Raw genomic sequence first — 15,581 nt, 5'->3', positions numbered from 1 at the left:
AGACGTGGAAAAGAAAACCCAATGTGTCGTCAAACAAGAAATAGATGGGGAGAAATGTGGAAAAAATAAATATGTTGTCTCTAGAATGAATGTATTCTTGAGTCTATAAGGTAACAATGATATAAAAATAAGATAACCTTGTTTGAATTGTAAAATGGGGTTGGCTAAATACAATCTTTGACTAAAATAGTCCTGGACAATTCTGACTAAAATAAGACTAAAATGCTCAGACTTTTAGTCGACTGAAACTTGACACGACTAAAATGAGAACAAACGTGACTAAAACTAATAAAAACTAAAATGATAGCTTGACCCAAAGACTAGACTAAAACTAAAATTGAAACAGGCTGATGAAAACAACACTACCGTCTGCCAAAGAACAAGTCCACCACCGAGCAGTCGTTGCTTTAAAAAAATCTAATTACATTTGTAAGGCTCATAAATGCAGATCTGTCCATATAATGAAGTAAATGTGTCATAACCACGGGGTGCTGAGATATTGTTTCCACAATTATTCACTGTTGGTTACAAGGAGGGTCCACCGAGGCCTCGGTGTCGTCGGACCCTTCCTTAAACATTAACAGGACAATAAAACCAATTATGACGGACATTAAACACCACAAGCTCTTTATTGATTGATGCAAAATATTGTTGCTCTATTTACTTTCTGACTTGTCGGGTCTGCAGCGCAGCTTCTGTGGATGTTGTCGCCGTGGCGTCTGCATGAACACTTGCATGACTCGGTGTGTGCTGCACGTACTGAACCTCATGGTTTCCGTTCCAGCTCCCACGGTAACCGATCAGAGCGTCCAGAGTGGCTGCGTGACACGAGCATCTCAGCCGCGGATCGGACCGCCGCTGCCGTTGCCATCTGGAGTTCCTGCAGCGACGCCGCCTGTTCGTCACATATGAGGTGAGCAGCGCTTCTCAGGAAGCAAGTAAAGCACTAAAACACACGTCGGTCATCATACTGACCCTTTCACTGGCGTTGTATATAAAACAAACCCTCCCTTCCCTGATGGATGGTTTCTTTTATCTGAGAGTGTGAAATGACTCTGCAGGCTGCTAGTTCTCAGGTCTGGGACTCGGACTCAAGTCTGACCCGAGCCCTGATTTAAGGACTCGTGCATTAAATGTATTTCTTGCAAATCAGAGATGAGATTTCATTTATTTCCTTTGTGATTAGCAACGGAACTGTAGCCCGAGATAACGTCTGCATTCGATTGAATACTCATTTTGTGCAGGAGGCGCGTTCCCACGCACCATCAGTACTTGCATCTAACGGCACCACAATGTCCTTAAGAAGTGTCTAAAGTGTTACTGAACATTTCCACAAGTGAAATGTGAGAACATTTACGCTTAGAGACGCTTTAAATGCGTCTTTAAAATCTGTTTGTTTCCAAAGCTGACATTTCTGTCATTAGGGCTGGACTCAACAGGGATTAATGCCTCAGACTTGAACTCGGGGGACTCGGTTCTGTTCTGGGAGTCCAAGTTTGGCGACTGTATACAAAGAACTGGACAAGTGTCCTGTGATGTCACCCACAGCATTTGGAAGAACAGTCACTACAACCTAGTTAGCTTAGCCAGGTTTAGCTCCTATTAACCTTTGATGCTAACTAACTTCTTTCTGGTTGATGGCTGAGGTTAGCTGAGGGCCGGACAGGTAGCTCGCTCCAGGCCAACCAGGACCTGGTTAGTTGGTCTTTTAACAACTTGTGCTTTTTATTATTTTACCTCTTTTCTTATCATTTTATTTGTTGTTTAAGCGTACTCTTAAATTAAATCCTTATGATTTTTCAAAACCGGGCGAAGTTACACTAATGATGAATAAGCCCTGAATGCAGGCATTGTGGCATAGTAGGCCTATTGTAAAATTGGTTTAATTCACCGTACGAATTGCTACAGATTACTTTTGTAATCCTGTATTTGACCCGGTCTTTTTACATTTTGACCGTATAGAAATGTAATTCTTCCCATTGTAAGAATGAGATGTACCTGCTGTACTCTACTGCCCTTACTTTTTAACAACTTGTGGTTTTTATTACTTTACCTCTTTTCTTATCATTTAATTTCATTTTATTTGTTATTTACTGTTTAATTGTGTCTTGTCGCTTTTAATGTTGATGTAAAGCACTTTGAATTACGTTGTGTTGAATAACCTTGCCTTGCCTAACACACAATTAACCACTTTATATTTAAAAGAACACTTATTATTTCCTCCATTGGCTCTTAATTCACAACTCTGATGTTAATTTTACTGAGAATACCAAGTGATGACAGCTCTCAATGTTGCTGTCAATGTTTCGCGCCCGTGTCCAACCCTTCTGTTCGACGCCGTCATCGTCTGCAAACCCTCGTTTTAAGATGCATTCTGTTGACAAGGCAGCAATGTTTTTCCCTCCTCTTCCCCCTGATATGTGATTAAAACGCCTCAGTTTTGCTTTTGACCCGCCTCCGTGTTCCTCCATACTGGTACCTTTACAATACATATACAGACATACATTTTGGTGTAGGGCTGTAGTCGAATCATACTGAAGCTCTTGAGATCGAGCTTTTATTTATTTTATTTTTTTAAATTTTTTTATATATTTTTATCCCTGATTTTTTACCCATTTTATCACCCAGAGCTCCTACCTATGTCCCATTGCTCCCCTCTACCAACCCCGGGAGCCCTGCACTGAGCTCAGGTCTCCTCCTTAACCTGAGGAGTGAGCAGCCGCTTCTTTTCACCAGGCAGGGTGGGGTTTCTCTGGCCGGACGTAGCGCGTGGAAGGATCACGTTATTCCGGCCGGATCCCCCCCATACCATCTGGTGAAGGTAGCTCACATTAGCTACCAAGGGAAAATGGAGAGAACATGCAAACTCCACACAGAAAGGCCCTTTCCAACCCCACCCAGGGTGTGGACTTAACACGCATTCAGCGCCCACAGCGTCCCCGGCGGGAATTGAACCCAGGACCTTCTTGCTGTGTCACCGCTTGAAGCTTCTCTCACTCTCATTTTTTAACTTGGTATCAAACACAAGTCCCAGACCCAGCAGCACATATGTCATCTCCTCCAGGTTCTACATCTTTAGTGCTGTTGTCTTCTTCGTTTAGATACACAATCAAATACGTCACAGCAGCTTCTCTCCAACCTCCTACTTCTAATGTGGTTATTGAAAAGAAACAAGGGCAAGGCGAGTTGAGACGAGTTGGGCTGAGTAGGTACTAGTGTAAAAGCGCCGTTAGAGAGGTTCTGACATCCGGGAGAGACTTAGGGACTCAAATCCAACCTCGGTGGTCCGGGCACCTGGTTGGGATGCTTCCATCACGCTGCCTTGGGGAGAGGATTCGAACATGTTGACTTCAGAAGGCCCTGAGGGCCCAGGACATACAGTCCTGGAGAGGTTTTATCTCTCTGCTGACCTGGGAACACCCGTTGGAGAAGCTTGAGGAGGTGGCTGGTGAGAGGGATGGATACAGATTGGGACGGACGGATGTTTAATAATGTTTCCCCCTGCGGTGCGACCTCCTTTGCTCCCCTGTTGTTGTAGCAGCGTTTGGACCTTTGTTTAATAAAGAAGGCTGTTTCCAACTGTCAAGGACGGCAAGCTTCCTAAAAACACGCAAACATTCCCTCGGATGAAACTCAAACTGATAACGCTGATACTCCGGGGCAAACAGAACTCCTCTGTGTTGCTGTGCATCATTTTTAAGTATATCGGATCCTTCGGGTGTTATTCCTTGCAGAGTGCACGGATTAACTGACACGATACTAAACCAGGTTAGAGTCACTCTGAAATACAGCCTGTCAGGGCAGAGAAACCCCGATAAACAAGCCGCGCTCGTGTTTGTTTTTAATCTCAGACGTCTTAAGAGTTTTGCAAAGAGAGAGAAATGTTGAAATAACAGCGTGACCTCACTAATCCTAATGTGAAGTGTTGGTTCAGAGGTCCGACAGAAGTGGGGGGGGTCTGATTCCAGTGTTTTCCCCCTGTATTTGTTTTCCCCCCGTGTGTGTGTGTGTTCTCGCATTTACCCGAAGTCAATGTCAAACCTATTTCCCAGCCCCTGATTCAGTTAGCGGTGCAGATATACCATTACGGCGCCGGCACTAACCTTTAGAGATTACGGTGACATTAAAAGTTGCGTATGGCAGGTGGAGAGAGCCAACCTCTCGGCACCTCATCTGATGCAAATGTCCTCCCTCACCTCTATCAGCAAAAGTAATTATGGGAAACCACTGTGACATCTCAGGCAGCGCCGGAGAGGGGAAGAGGACCAAGTACAGGTCCTGGAAATACACCGATATCTCCGCATAGGGAGGAGACAATTATCTTTTCATGCGCGGAGGTGGCGTTCGGGGAGGAGCCCTTGACCCTCCAAACCCCCACCACTCATCAAGCTGAAATATATTCTGTCCTGGCAGCCGCGAGGGACTCCATCAAGAAACTCATACTGCCGTTAACGTTCTCCCAGCTGCGGCGTTTCATTAATGCGTCAACAAATGTTGTTGGACTGGATTTCATCAGGCATCTTTCCAGTCGCTGCACAAATGTGAGGCTGGTTCATCTATCAGCAGCCGTCACAGGGAATCAGTCTAAGTGGACGGACCGCGGACATGTGGAGGCTCCTCCCTACGCAGACGCTCAGTCAACACTAGTGGTGTTTCTGTCAGCCTGTTTCTATTCTAGTTGTAGTCTAGTCTTTGGGTCAATCATTTTAGTTTTTATTAGTTTTAGTCACGTTCATTCTCCTCGTGTCAAGTTTCAGTCGACTAAAAGTCTGAGCATTTTGGTTTTATTTTAGTCAGAATTGTCCAGGACTATTTTAGTTTAGTTTTATTCGTCTGATATTGCATTATATATTTAATTATTGTTATCGTAACATGACCAGAATTTTCGTTGTGTCTCGTTTTCCTCAGGTGATAAAGGTTCGTTGACGACGATATTTAGTCATAATTTTCGTTGATGAAAGTAACTTTGGATGGATGGATGGATGGATGGATGGATGGATGGATGGAAAGATGGATGGAAAGATGGATGGATGGAAGGATGGATGGATGGATATGGATGGACGGGCGTAGTGTTGTTTTTGTCAGCCTGTTTCAATTTTAGTTTTATTCTAGTCTCTGTGTCCAGCTATCGTTTTAGTTTTTATTAGTTTTAGTCACGTTCATTCTCCTTTTAGTCGTGTCAAGTTTCAGTCGACTAAAAGTCTGAGCATTTTAGTCTTATTTTAGTCAGAATTGTCCAGGACCATTTTAGTCTTATTTTTTTTTTTTTTAAAGGTTTTTTGGGCTCTAGTGGCCCTTTATTGAGATACAGACTGGAAAGGGGTAGAGAGAGAGAACGGGGGAGACACGCAGCAAAGGTGCGCGGGCTGGATTCGAACCCGCGACCGCTGCAGGAGGACTGTAGCCTCAGTATATGGCCCGCTGCTTAACCCACCGCGCCACCGAGCGGCCCAGTCTTATTTTTATTCATAAACGATATTGCATTATATATTTAATTATCGTTATCGTCACATGACCAGAATTTTCGTTGCGTCTCATTTTCCCCAGGTGATAAAGGTTCGTGGACAATGATATTTAGTTTTAATTTTCGTTGATGAAAGTAACTATGGATGGATGGATGGATGGATGGAGGGATGGATGGAAGTATGGGTGGATGGAGGGATGGAGGATGGATGGAGGGATGGATGGATGGATGGATGGATGGATGGAGGGATGGAGGATGGATGGAGGGATGGATGGATGGATGGATGGGTGGATGGATGGGTGGAGGGATGGAGGATGGATGGAGGGATGGATGGAGGGATGGATGGATGGATGGATGGATGGATGGAAGTATGGGTGGATGGATGGATGGAGGGATGGATGGATGGATGGATGGAAGGATGGAAGTATGGGTGGATGGATGGGTGGATGGATGGGTGGATGGATAATGGAAGGGTGAATGGATGGATGTACGGATGGTGATGGATGGAAGGATGGATGGACGTAGACGACTAAAAGTCTGAGCATTTTAGTCTTATTTTAGTCAGAATTGTCCAGGACCATTTTAGTCTCGTTTTTATTCGTCGACGATATTGCATTATAAATTTAATTATCGTTATTGTCACATGACCAGCATTTTCGTTGCGTCTCGTCTCGTTTTCCTCAGGTGATAAAGCATCGTTGACGACAATATTTAGTCATAATTTTCATTGTCGAAAGCAACTATGGATGGATGGATGGATGGACGAATGGTGATGATGGATCTTATTATTACATTATTGTTACCTTATAGACTCAAGAATACATTCATTCCAGACACAGAAGACTCTAATTTGAGTTTACGACATATTTATTTTTCCGCATCTCTCCCCGTCTTTTTCTTTTTCGACGACACATTGGGTTTTCTTTTCCACGTCTATGTAGGAAAGTGTATCCAAAGATGGATCTTCTTCTTCTCCCAGCCCCAGACCAGATCCCCGCGTTTCTCTATGTAACTTTGTTTTTAATTGACGTGAACCTAGAGCTCTGCGTTAACGGCATCAGCCTCTAACTCTGCAGCTGCATCTTCTGGATCTGATTCCCCGCTGCAGCGACTGGGATTGAAGACTAACGTCACCCAGCAGAACTAAACCAGAGAAACTACTGAAAACATGGACATTAAGGATCTTTGTTGGAACATTTTGTCTCGTTTTGGTCAACAAAAATGAAGACACATTTTAAGCAGAGTTTTTATTTTGTAATTTACATTTTAGTCTCATTTTTATTCCTCTACAATATTGCATTATATATTTAATCATTGTTATCGTAACATGACCAGCATTTTCGTGGCGTCTCATCTCGTTTTCCTCAGGTGATAAAGGTTCGTTGACGACGATAACATTTTCATGCCGGTAAACAGAGCACATCAGAGATCATCAAATGTAGGAGTTGATACAGACCATAATTTGATCATGTGACGTTTGTTTTTGCAGTTATTTGGCATATTATATTGTGTAATTATTATTGTCCGGGGGGCCTCCACTTTAGATGCTCCAACGTCGCTGGTGTGCTGGTCTGGTATCAACTCCAAAGGGCGTTTGGGACTAAAGTATTCACATACTTTTGAGGACTTAGGGCTTTTTTGGGTTGTATTTGCAGGACTTTGTTGAGCTGTGAGGAGGTTGCAGTTTCAGTGTCCATTCTGCAAAGTGGGGACTGTTTATTTTGGTGACCCACCTGTTTGTGGCAAAATATGATATTGACGATATTTTGAAGTCGATGCATCGCTGCAGTCATAGGGCCTGATTTACTAAAGGTTGCGTGTGTAAAAACGTGTGCAAACTTGACATCACCCGCAAACCAATGTGCGAGCTGATCTACTAACAGCGTGCAAAGAGGACTGCGCCTCTCAAATGAGCAAAATAGCACACGCTATTCATTTAGTACTTTTGCCCTGATGAATAATCAATATGGGGCGTACCCGCCAGAAATCGCTAAATACTGGGAGGGGAAAATGCAAATATTTCCATTTACCACCCGCAATGAGATTTACCAAGCCTGAAAGTTTTTGCGGGGATTGTGATTGCGTCTGTATTTAATACGTTCGAAAGGAAGGTGCTAATCTCCACATGCAAAAGGAGAAATATTTTATTTGAATGTTAAATCGAGTATTATTCAGCAAAAGGTTGCCACAGGAGGCACATTCATTTTTTTATTTGTGATAATAAATAAATCACGTGTTTTCATGGAGAAAAAAGTGTTTCTCATTGTGCGCCTATACTTGTTCTGCAGTCATACCCCAGTGTTGTGCCGTATTCAGCACCCCTGCCGTGAAAAGCACCCCCTCGTCTGACAAAAATGATATTCTCATTCTGTGTTCTGTTCATGTTCTGTTGTCCATGTTCTGTTTAGCATCCAGTTTTGTGTTAATGATTCATGTTTAAATGCCCTCATGGATTCGGGTAAAAAAAAAAAAATCGGGTAAATGGTTATTGATGTTATTAATTAATAGCCTGCTTACTGTGTTGTCTTCCATAATATTTGTAAATATATATAATATAAACTCCTAAGTATGTGTTTGTGTGAGTGTGTATATATAAATATATTGAAGTGTCAGTGTGTTGTTTTTTTTCTTGGTCTACTTATCATTGAATATACGAGGGGGTGCTTTTCACGGCAGGGGTGCTGAATACGGCACAACAATTTGCCTCTTCCACTAATATCTCTAACTCCAACTCGTCAAATTTCATTTTGCGCTTGCGACTATCCTGCTTTCCATCCAGACTCTCCATGGCGCAAAGTTTGCGCCGCAAACCGTAAGACGCGCAACACCTCATTTAAATACTGCTGTTTGCACCTGTTATCAATTGCGCACGCAATCTTAGTTGATCACCCGCAAAACACACGCAAACAGCACGCGCAAACTTTTTCAGTGCACACGCAATTTAGTACTCTTTATTTAGGATCTTAGTAAATCGGGCCCATAGTGTTCTGGTTCAGTGGATCCTACCGGGTCCGTCGCTGTAATGGAGACCCAACTGCTGAAAGGATCAAGATCAGAACCTCAGTTTGAAACTGAAACCGGCCTCATGGCAGAAAAAGACTCCTTTTGTAGTGAAAAATGCAACTGAAAGTCTCAGTTTATGTGAGTGGATCATTAATGTCCATTAGCCTCCAGAACACCAACGTGACCTCGGATAGGAAGAAGCGGGCATGAATGATGGATGGGCGGAGGAATGAATATTTAAATGCATAAAGGCAGCAGCCCCAGTTATTTCCCCACCTTTTCTCCCTCTGTTGTTATTTTTGCATTGTTGGTGCGTTTCCGTCCGAGCGCTCTACCTGACAGAGGCTGTCTCTTGTTCAGAGCCAGTGGGCTGCAGCGGCCCGGAGCGGCTAACGCCGACTCCTAACCCGCCGGCGGTCACCGCTGGCTGTGCCCAACATGTCAGCTGGGCTTCGTGCCCAGAAGAGTCAACCTGCATCTGTGTCATCTGCTGCCGAGGCAGAGATCCTCTTCACCTCGGGGCGAAACCGCCGCGTTACCCGACACACTCCGGAGATAAGAGGTCGCCGCACTTTCTAAACTCGTCCATCCCTCACCGTCTCTCTGCAGGGCTCACATCAGCATTCATGGGCTGCACGTCATTCAAAGATTCACTTTTTAATAGTACAATAAAGTGTGTTAAATGTCTCTGAGATTCCTATTAATGATAGCCAGCGTCCTCTAATAGCCAAAGATTAGAGCTTTATAACATTTAAATGATCAAACAGGACCCTGCAGCAAAGAAACTCCACAATCTGAAGTTCATGTCTGTCTTTTAATCTTATGGGGGATTTTTTTTTTGCGTGTAAAAAAACATTAAAATCCTCTGATTGTAGTCGGTATTTACGGAAGAGTATTAGGGCCATGCAGGAGAAAAAATATTTGAGAGGGGAAGATTTTTTTTCATTGTGCACTTTGATGTTGAAATGTCGAGAAAAAAGTCGAAATGTAGAGAAAAAAGTTGAAATACAATTTCGAGAAAAAAGTCGAAATGTTGAAAATAATGTTGAAATACAATTTTGAGAATAAAATCTAAATTTTATGAATAAAGTCGAAATTTCGAGAATAAAGTTGAAATACAATTTCTTGAATAAAGTGGAAATGTCTCCTATGGCCCATCAAATCCAGTTAGGAGTGCGACTGACAGCTATGCAGCAGCAGCCATAACTAACTAACTAACTTACATCCTTGGAGTCTAACGTTAAGGGTACGTTTCTGAAGTTATGCAACTGCATATGTATGATATGTGTTTCAAATCAATATCGTCATCAAATTTTGACTTTTTTATCAACATTTCGACTTTGCATAATGAAAAAAATGTGGACTTAGAGAAAAAAGTCAAAATGTCGAGAAAAAAGTCGAAATGTCGAGATTAATGTTGAAATACAATTTCAAGAGTAAAGTCGAAATTTCGCCTTTTTTTTCTCAACATTTCAACTTTATTCACAAAATTTTTACTTTTTTCTCAACATTTCGAGTTTTTTCTCGACATTTTGACTTTTTTCTCGAAGTGCATAATGGAAAAAAAATTTTCCTCTAAATTTTTATTTTTACTTTTATCCTGCCTGGCCCTAATACTCTTCCATAGGTATTAGTATTAGACAAATACAAAAATGTATTATTTCCCTTCATCCTTATTATTTATTTTACAAAAACGGGGTGAAACAGAAAAAACATGTGGGCAATACTAAGTACCCCCTCACTACTTCCAGAGGATTTAAGAGGGAAGGTTGCACACAGGTGCTGCTAATCAATAATCAATGATGAACTGATCATGGTCTGGCACATTCAGCTGCATGCTAACACAATGCCAAGAGGGAACAACATGAGTAAAGGTCTTAGAGGAAGCAATAACATGCTTAGATGGTTTTATAAAACCATTTTCAAACAATTTCTACCAAGTTCTTGGTTGGGAAAAATTGAAAGTTGTCAGTCGTCCCAGGAGTGGGTTCCCCGATACGTAAACCCCCAAACATTCAACCGTGCAGAAGTGCAGAAGAATTTTTTTTTTATTTGATTTTGATATCTTTTATTTAGAGCATAATGACAAAAAACTAAATAAATGAAACAGCAGAACAATAAATCAATAACATGAAAAAGAACAATAATAATCACTAAATAATAAATGTACCATCGTAAACAAAGTAGACGAGAATTAATGAATATAATAGCAAACGTGTCATGCTCGGAAAAGGAGCAGGAAGAAGTAAAAAACGTATGAACTCAACTGTGCTGATCTAAATAATGAGAATAAAATACATATCCGATCTCTGATCTGGATGCAACGTCCGATTCCGATCAAGACTGAAACAATCGGATCGTGATCGAATTGTTACGAAAGCCTGGTCAAAAGCCATGAGACAGGATGACGAGAGAACGAATGGCAAAAAAATAAGAGATTCGAGGTTTATAAATGGTCCACTCGATGTCCAGAAGTCAGAAATGCAACAGTGCAACATCAGAAGATTATAACTACGGTATTTACTATTTATAGTAATAATTTACTATTTTTTACTATTTACCTGCAAAAGACGAGCTGGAACTATCTGTTCTGCACAAAGGTTGGATGTTATTGGATGTGTGATAAGTTATCGAGCTGCAGGAGGAGAAGCAGCAGGCGGGAACACGGCGATCCTCTCCAGTCGTCACGACGAAGAGCCGTCGATAACTGGAATCCACCAATTAAGTGTCTGTTGGACTGTAATTATACGCATCTTAACAAGCAGGTTTGCAACAGAAACGCTTTTCCCCGGGTTTCAATAAGCTTTCCTACTTGCAATTGGAGGAGGTAATTAAAATAATTAAAGATTTAGATGTTGTACACATAATCCAATGTGGAGCATTGAAAGGAATATAAGGGGGGGGGGGGTGTAAGGGATTGTGAGGCTTTGTCCTCCTCTGTTCCTTCCTACGCTTTCATCATCGGAGATTAGTTGGAGGGGGGGAAACAACCATCTGCTTCATTTCCAAGAATGAACAAGTTTGTCTGCTTCACGTCGGCCGTGTCCTTGATCGAGCCGCAACGGAGGAAAGTGAACAACGTGGCCGTTTCTTCTCTTAAACTCTCCTTTTGTCCGCCAGTCACTGTCGGACGGCACGGAGGGAACTTCATTGTGCAGCGAAGCATGCCACCATAAACTCTGAGTCTCATGCGTGGGATTTTGTAGCGTCGGCCCAGTGGATGGACCTGTGGCGCTACGTTAAAGTCTACTTCGGCATCGAACCTCACTCTAATCAATCAGGCTTACAGATGCACGGATCTAATGTGCCATCAGACCTCCGTTGCCTTCAACGGTCCATGACTTTAGCTCGACATCTGAAATGATGGACAGGTGAAAAGTGAGGTAACATTAGAGAGAACACTGTTGGCTCTTTTCCACTAGTACCTACTCAGCCCGGCTCGGCTCCACTCAGGTCGGTTCTTTCCCACCAGGGGTCTAACGTGCCGAGTAGATACTTTTTCTGTAACTACTCTGCCGGCTGTATCTGACGTCATCACACTACAGGCCACCGATTGGTCGGGGGGTTGGAGTCAGACGTCTGAGTCAGGATGTGACATCAGAGAAAGAGCAACTCTGCGGCAGCTTCTTGTTCATTTTATTCCACCAGCAACGGCAGCAGAAGTCTGTTTGGTGATCCAACTCTGAGGTGCAGATGTTCATAAACCTGGTGCTGAGGAGAGAATTAAAAAGGGATCTAGACGGGCGATAAGGAACAACCAGATCTACCAGGAGCTCTGTCACTTCATAGCTGCTCACGGCTCCAGCTGACTTTTCAGCAGCGTAGAGACGAACTAAAAACATTAAAAAGCTTCTCTCACTCTCATTTTTTTTACTTGATATCGCACACAAACCACAGACCCAGCAGCACATCTATCATCTCCTCCAGGTTCTACATCTTTAGTGTTGTTGTCTTCTTCGTTTAGATACACAATCAAATACGTCACAGCAGCTTCGCTCCAACCTCCTACTTCTGATCCAGGTGCTGAATTGTTATGGAAAAGAAACCAGGCCAAGTCGAGCCAAGTTAAGATGAGTAGAGCTGAGTAAGTTCTAGTGGGAAAGTGCCATGAGTTAGCACGAGAGAAGCTAAGCTAAAACAGCTAGCCTCTGATGACTGAGGTTCGTTGGGCGAGGTTCAACCGGTTTCCGAGTTTGTTCGTTCCGCCCCCTTTTTGGGATTTTTTTAGCTTTAGCCTAGTTTTTCACTGAATTTTTTATTAATCCTACGGTTTAAACCCCAGATACCCCTTTTCCACCAAACCGGTTCCAGGCTGGTTCTGGTTCTGGGTCAGTGCTGAGTTTGGAACCGGGCTTTCTGTTTCCACTGACAAAGAACTGGCTCCGGGCAAGAAGAACCAGTTCCAAGGTAGCACCAACTCTTTGCTGGTCTAGATGAAAGAACCACTTACGTATGCGGAGGGGGTGGAGTTATTCAGACCAACAACAACAGCAAGACTGGGAGACGGAGACATTTTCAAATAAGAATGAATCTGGATGCAGCAAAGCATCATGGGAGGAGGAGGAGACAACCTGTCTTTTAGAGATGTGTCCACGGAGGAGCTACATGGACCAAGTCCTGTTAGAGCAGAGACCTGGTTGTTGCTGCAACTTTCACGCAAACGCAGCAACGTAACTGACGTTTGCAGTGACGTAATGACGTGGTTCCTCTTAACACCTGAGCTGTGGAAAAACAAACCGGTTCTCAGCTGGTTCGCAAGTTGAACAAGCTCCAGCTCTGGAACCGGTTTGGTGGAAAAGGGGTATCTGGGGTTTAAACTGTAGGCTTAATAAAAATCAAGAAACAGACGAGGCTAAATCCAGAAAATGGGCAACAGGGGCCGGAACGTACAAATTCAGAAACAGGTTGGACCACAAGTTGTGAACCAGCACCAGCCCTGGAACCGGTTTGATGGAAAAGGGATGAGATAGCGCTTGTACTCAAGCCCTCCCACCCTCTGACACGACCGCGTTTCCATTTCAACAAAAGACTTGGAAACATGACAGCTGTCTCAAAGCTGGAGGTAACATCCTCCTGAGATCCAGTGAAAGCATTATGAATGATGTATGTGTGAGAAAGGAAACGAGAGACTAGGGGGGGGGGATCTGGCCGAGCTTTTATCACCCTTAAACGCACCAAAATGAGTCTCGGGGAAACGGACGCCACGTGGCGTTTGAAGCATTAATGAGCCCGTCTCATTTGAATGCGTCTGGCGCCCCGGACAGCCGGAGGAAACCCCCAACGTGCCTTTGATGACGGCCGCTAGCGCACGGCGAGCGTTATCGTCCGGACGCTCTCCAACAAAGCAGTGGATTAGGTCCCTGAGACGAGGCCGCCGGGGCCGAGCGTGTTCCCGTCTTCTCCTGAGTCTCATCCTTTGAGAAAGGTCACAGGTTTACTCACCAGACGCTTTCGCCTTCACTGAGGTCACTTCAACACTCCGATAACAAGCTTTTTGTTTTGTATCAAAGGTCCGATTTAAAGCAGGGCCGAAACCTTGAGAAGCTGAATAAATGGAAGAATTGAAAATAAATCCTCCTTCCAGCAGCTTTTCTTTCACTCCAAGTTCCTCCAGTTATGTTAGGGATTTTCTCTCGTATGAACACAGATATTTTGAAAAAAATCAATTCTCCGATTCTAAATCGATTCTCATATTAATTCCTAAAAATCGATTTGTATGTCTAAAGATCGTTTATTTTATTATAACATTTTCACCCAGTGAACTTTAATCCCAGTCGCATCGTTTTATTCCTGCATGCACGTGGTGTAAAACTATTAAACCATGAACATGGCGTCAAGTTTAATAGTAGTATATAGTATTAATAGTATTAATATGTTCAATCCAAGGGTCTTAATTTTAGAGGGAAAGTATCCAGTCATCGTTAAAACGTTTATTTCATCGTTTTGAGGAAAATCTCCTGCAGAGGTTCTGAATCTGTGTTGCCAGATTGGGCAAGTTTCAGCCCAATTGGGCTGAAAAATATGTATTTGGGCTGCTTTTCCTGGATGTTACTAAATATTTTGGAGAAATTATTAACAAAAAAGTTTCCATTACGGCAGAGAAAAGTGGAAACTTACACAATAAACTCACTGATATTTGATTTGCTTTAATCTACTCACTTTAATTGTAGTCTTTGTTTGGAGCCTGAACTTCTTTTGGGCTATTTGGTGGTGTTGTGAAGCTTAAACTTTATTACGCATTTAATAGTTGACGGTTTTAACATAGAGAATGTTTGATTCGGGCTGGTCTTTCATTTCATTTCGGCGGATTTTACATCACGTTTGGGCTGGAACCTGTCAGATCTGGCAACCTCGACCTTAGCGCTGGATTTCTTAGTGACTTATTTTTTTGGTCTTAAATTAAGTTTGAAAATGGTATTAAAATGTCTTAAATTTACCTGCACGTGGTGTACTATTAAACCATGAACATGGTGTCAAGTTTAATAATAGTATTAATATGTTGCAACTTCAGGTAACGGCTCAAAAAACATTTTTTAATAACAATAACACAAATCGATATCCGATTGGATTGAGTCGAATCGTGATAATCGATTCCTTTGAAAAAAAAAAAATATTTAACCTTTATTGAACCAGGAAGGTCCGGTTGAGATTAAAAACCTCTTTTTCAAGGCCAAGGGGCAGCAAAAAGTTACGGTAAAATGATATAAAACAGTTGCAGGTTAAGGACATTTGAATCGATCTCCAGTCCTGATATATTAATGTTTTTTTCATTTTCTCATCATCTCATTGGTTAATATTCATCCATCTTTGCGTTTTAGATCAACAACACATGTGAAAGACTGTTGGGTCGTTCCTTTTTTTGTCCTAAAAGTCATCATCTGTGGAAGAGATTCAAGTGCTGTTTTCGTCACGGACGTTACTGGAAATGATGTTGAGGTTCGTTCATGAAGCGGAAACAGATTAAATTGAAATTTACACATTTTTGAAATTCATTTAAGTGTTCCTCGTTCCAAACTCTCCAAAGATATGAAAGAAACCTCCTCGTGCCCCCGACCAGGCGAGGAAATAGCCAGCGCAGGTAACTACTGCCTGAGTTTCTGACTTTGGGGATGAA

At 42.6% G+C, this 15,581-nt stretch overlaps 1 protein-coding gene across 2 annotated transcripts in view; it reads left to right on the top strand.

Annotated features, from left to right (window-relative positions):
- The window catches only part of mgat4c (mgat4 family member C), a 262,852-nt gene that overhangs the window by 153,167 nt on the left and 94,104 nt on the right, over positions 1-15,581 (top strand). For both annotated transcript variants that reach the window (XM_061722439.1, XM_061722441.1), the window contains exon 3: positions 785-913. The gene's annotated coding sequence lies outside the window, so the exon portion shown is untranslated. The remainder of the gene's footprint in view (positions 1-784; positions 914-15,581) is intronic.

The sequence above is a fragment of the Cololabis saira genome, chromosome 5 (assembly GCF_033807715.1).
Source record: "Cololabis saira isolate AMF1-May2022 chromosome 5, fColSai1.1, whole genome shotgun sequence".
NCBI lineage: Eukaryota > Metazoa > Chordata > Actinopteri > Beloniformes > Belonidae > Cololabis > Cololabis saira.
This window is presented reverse-complemented; position numbering and strand designations above follow the sequence as displayed.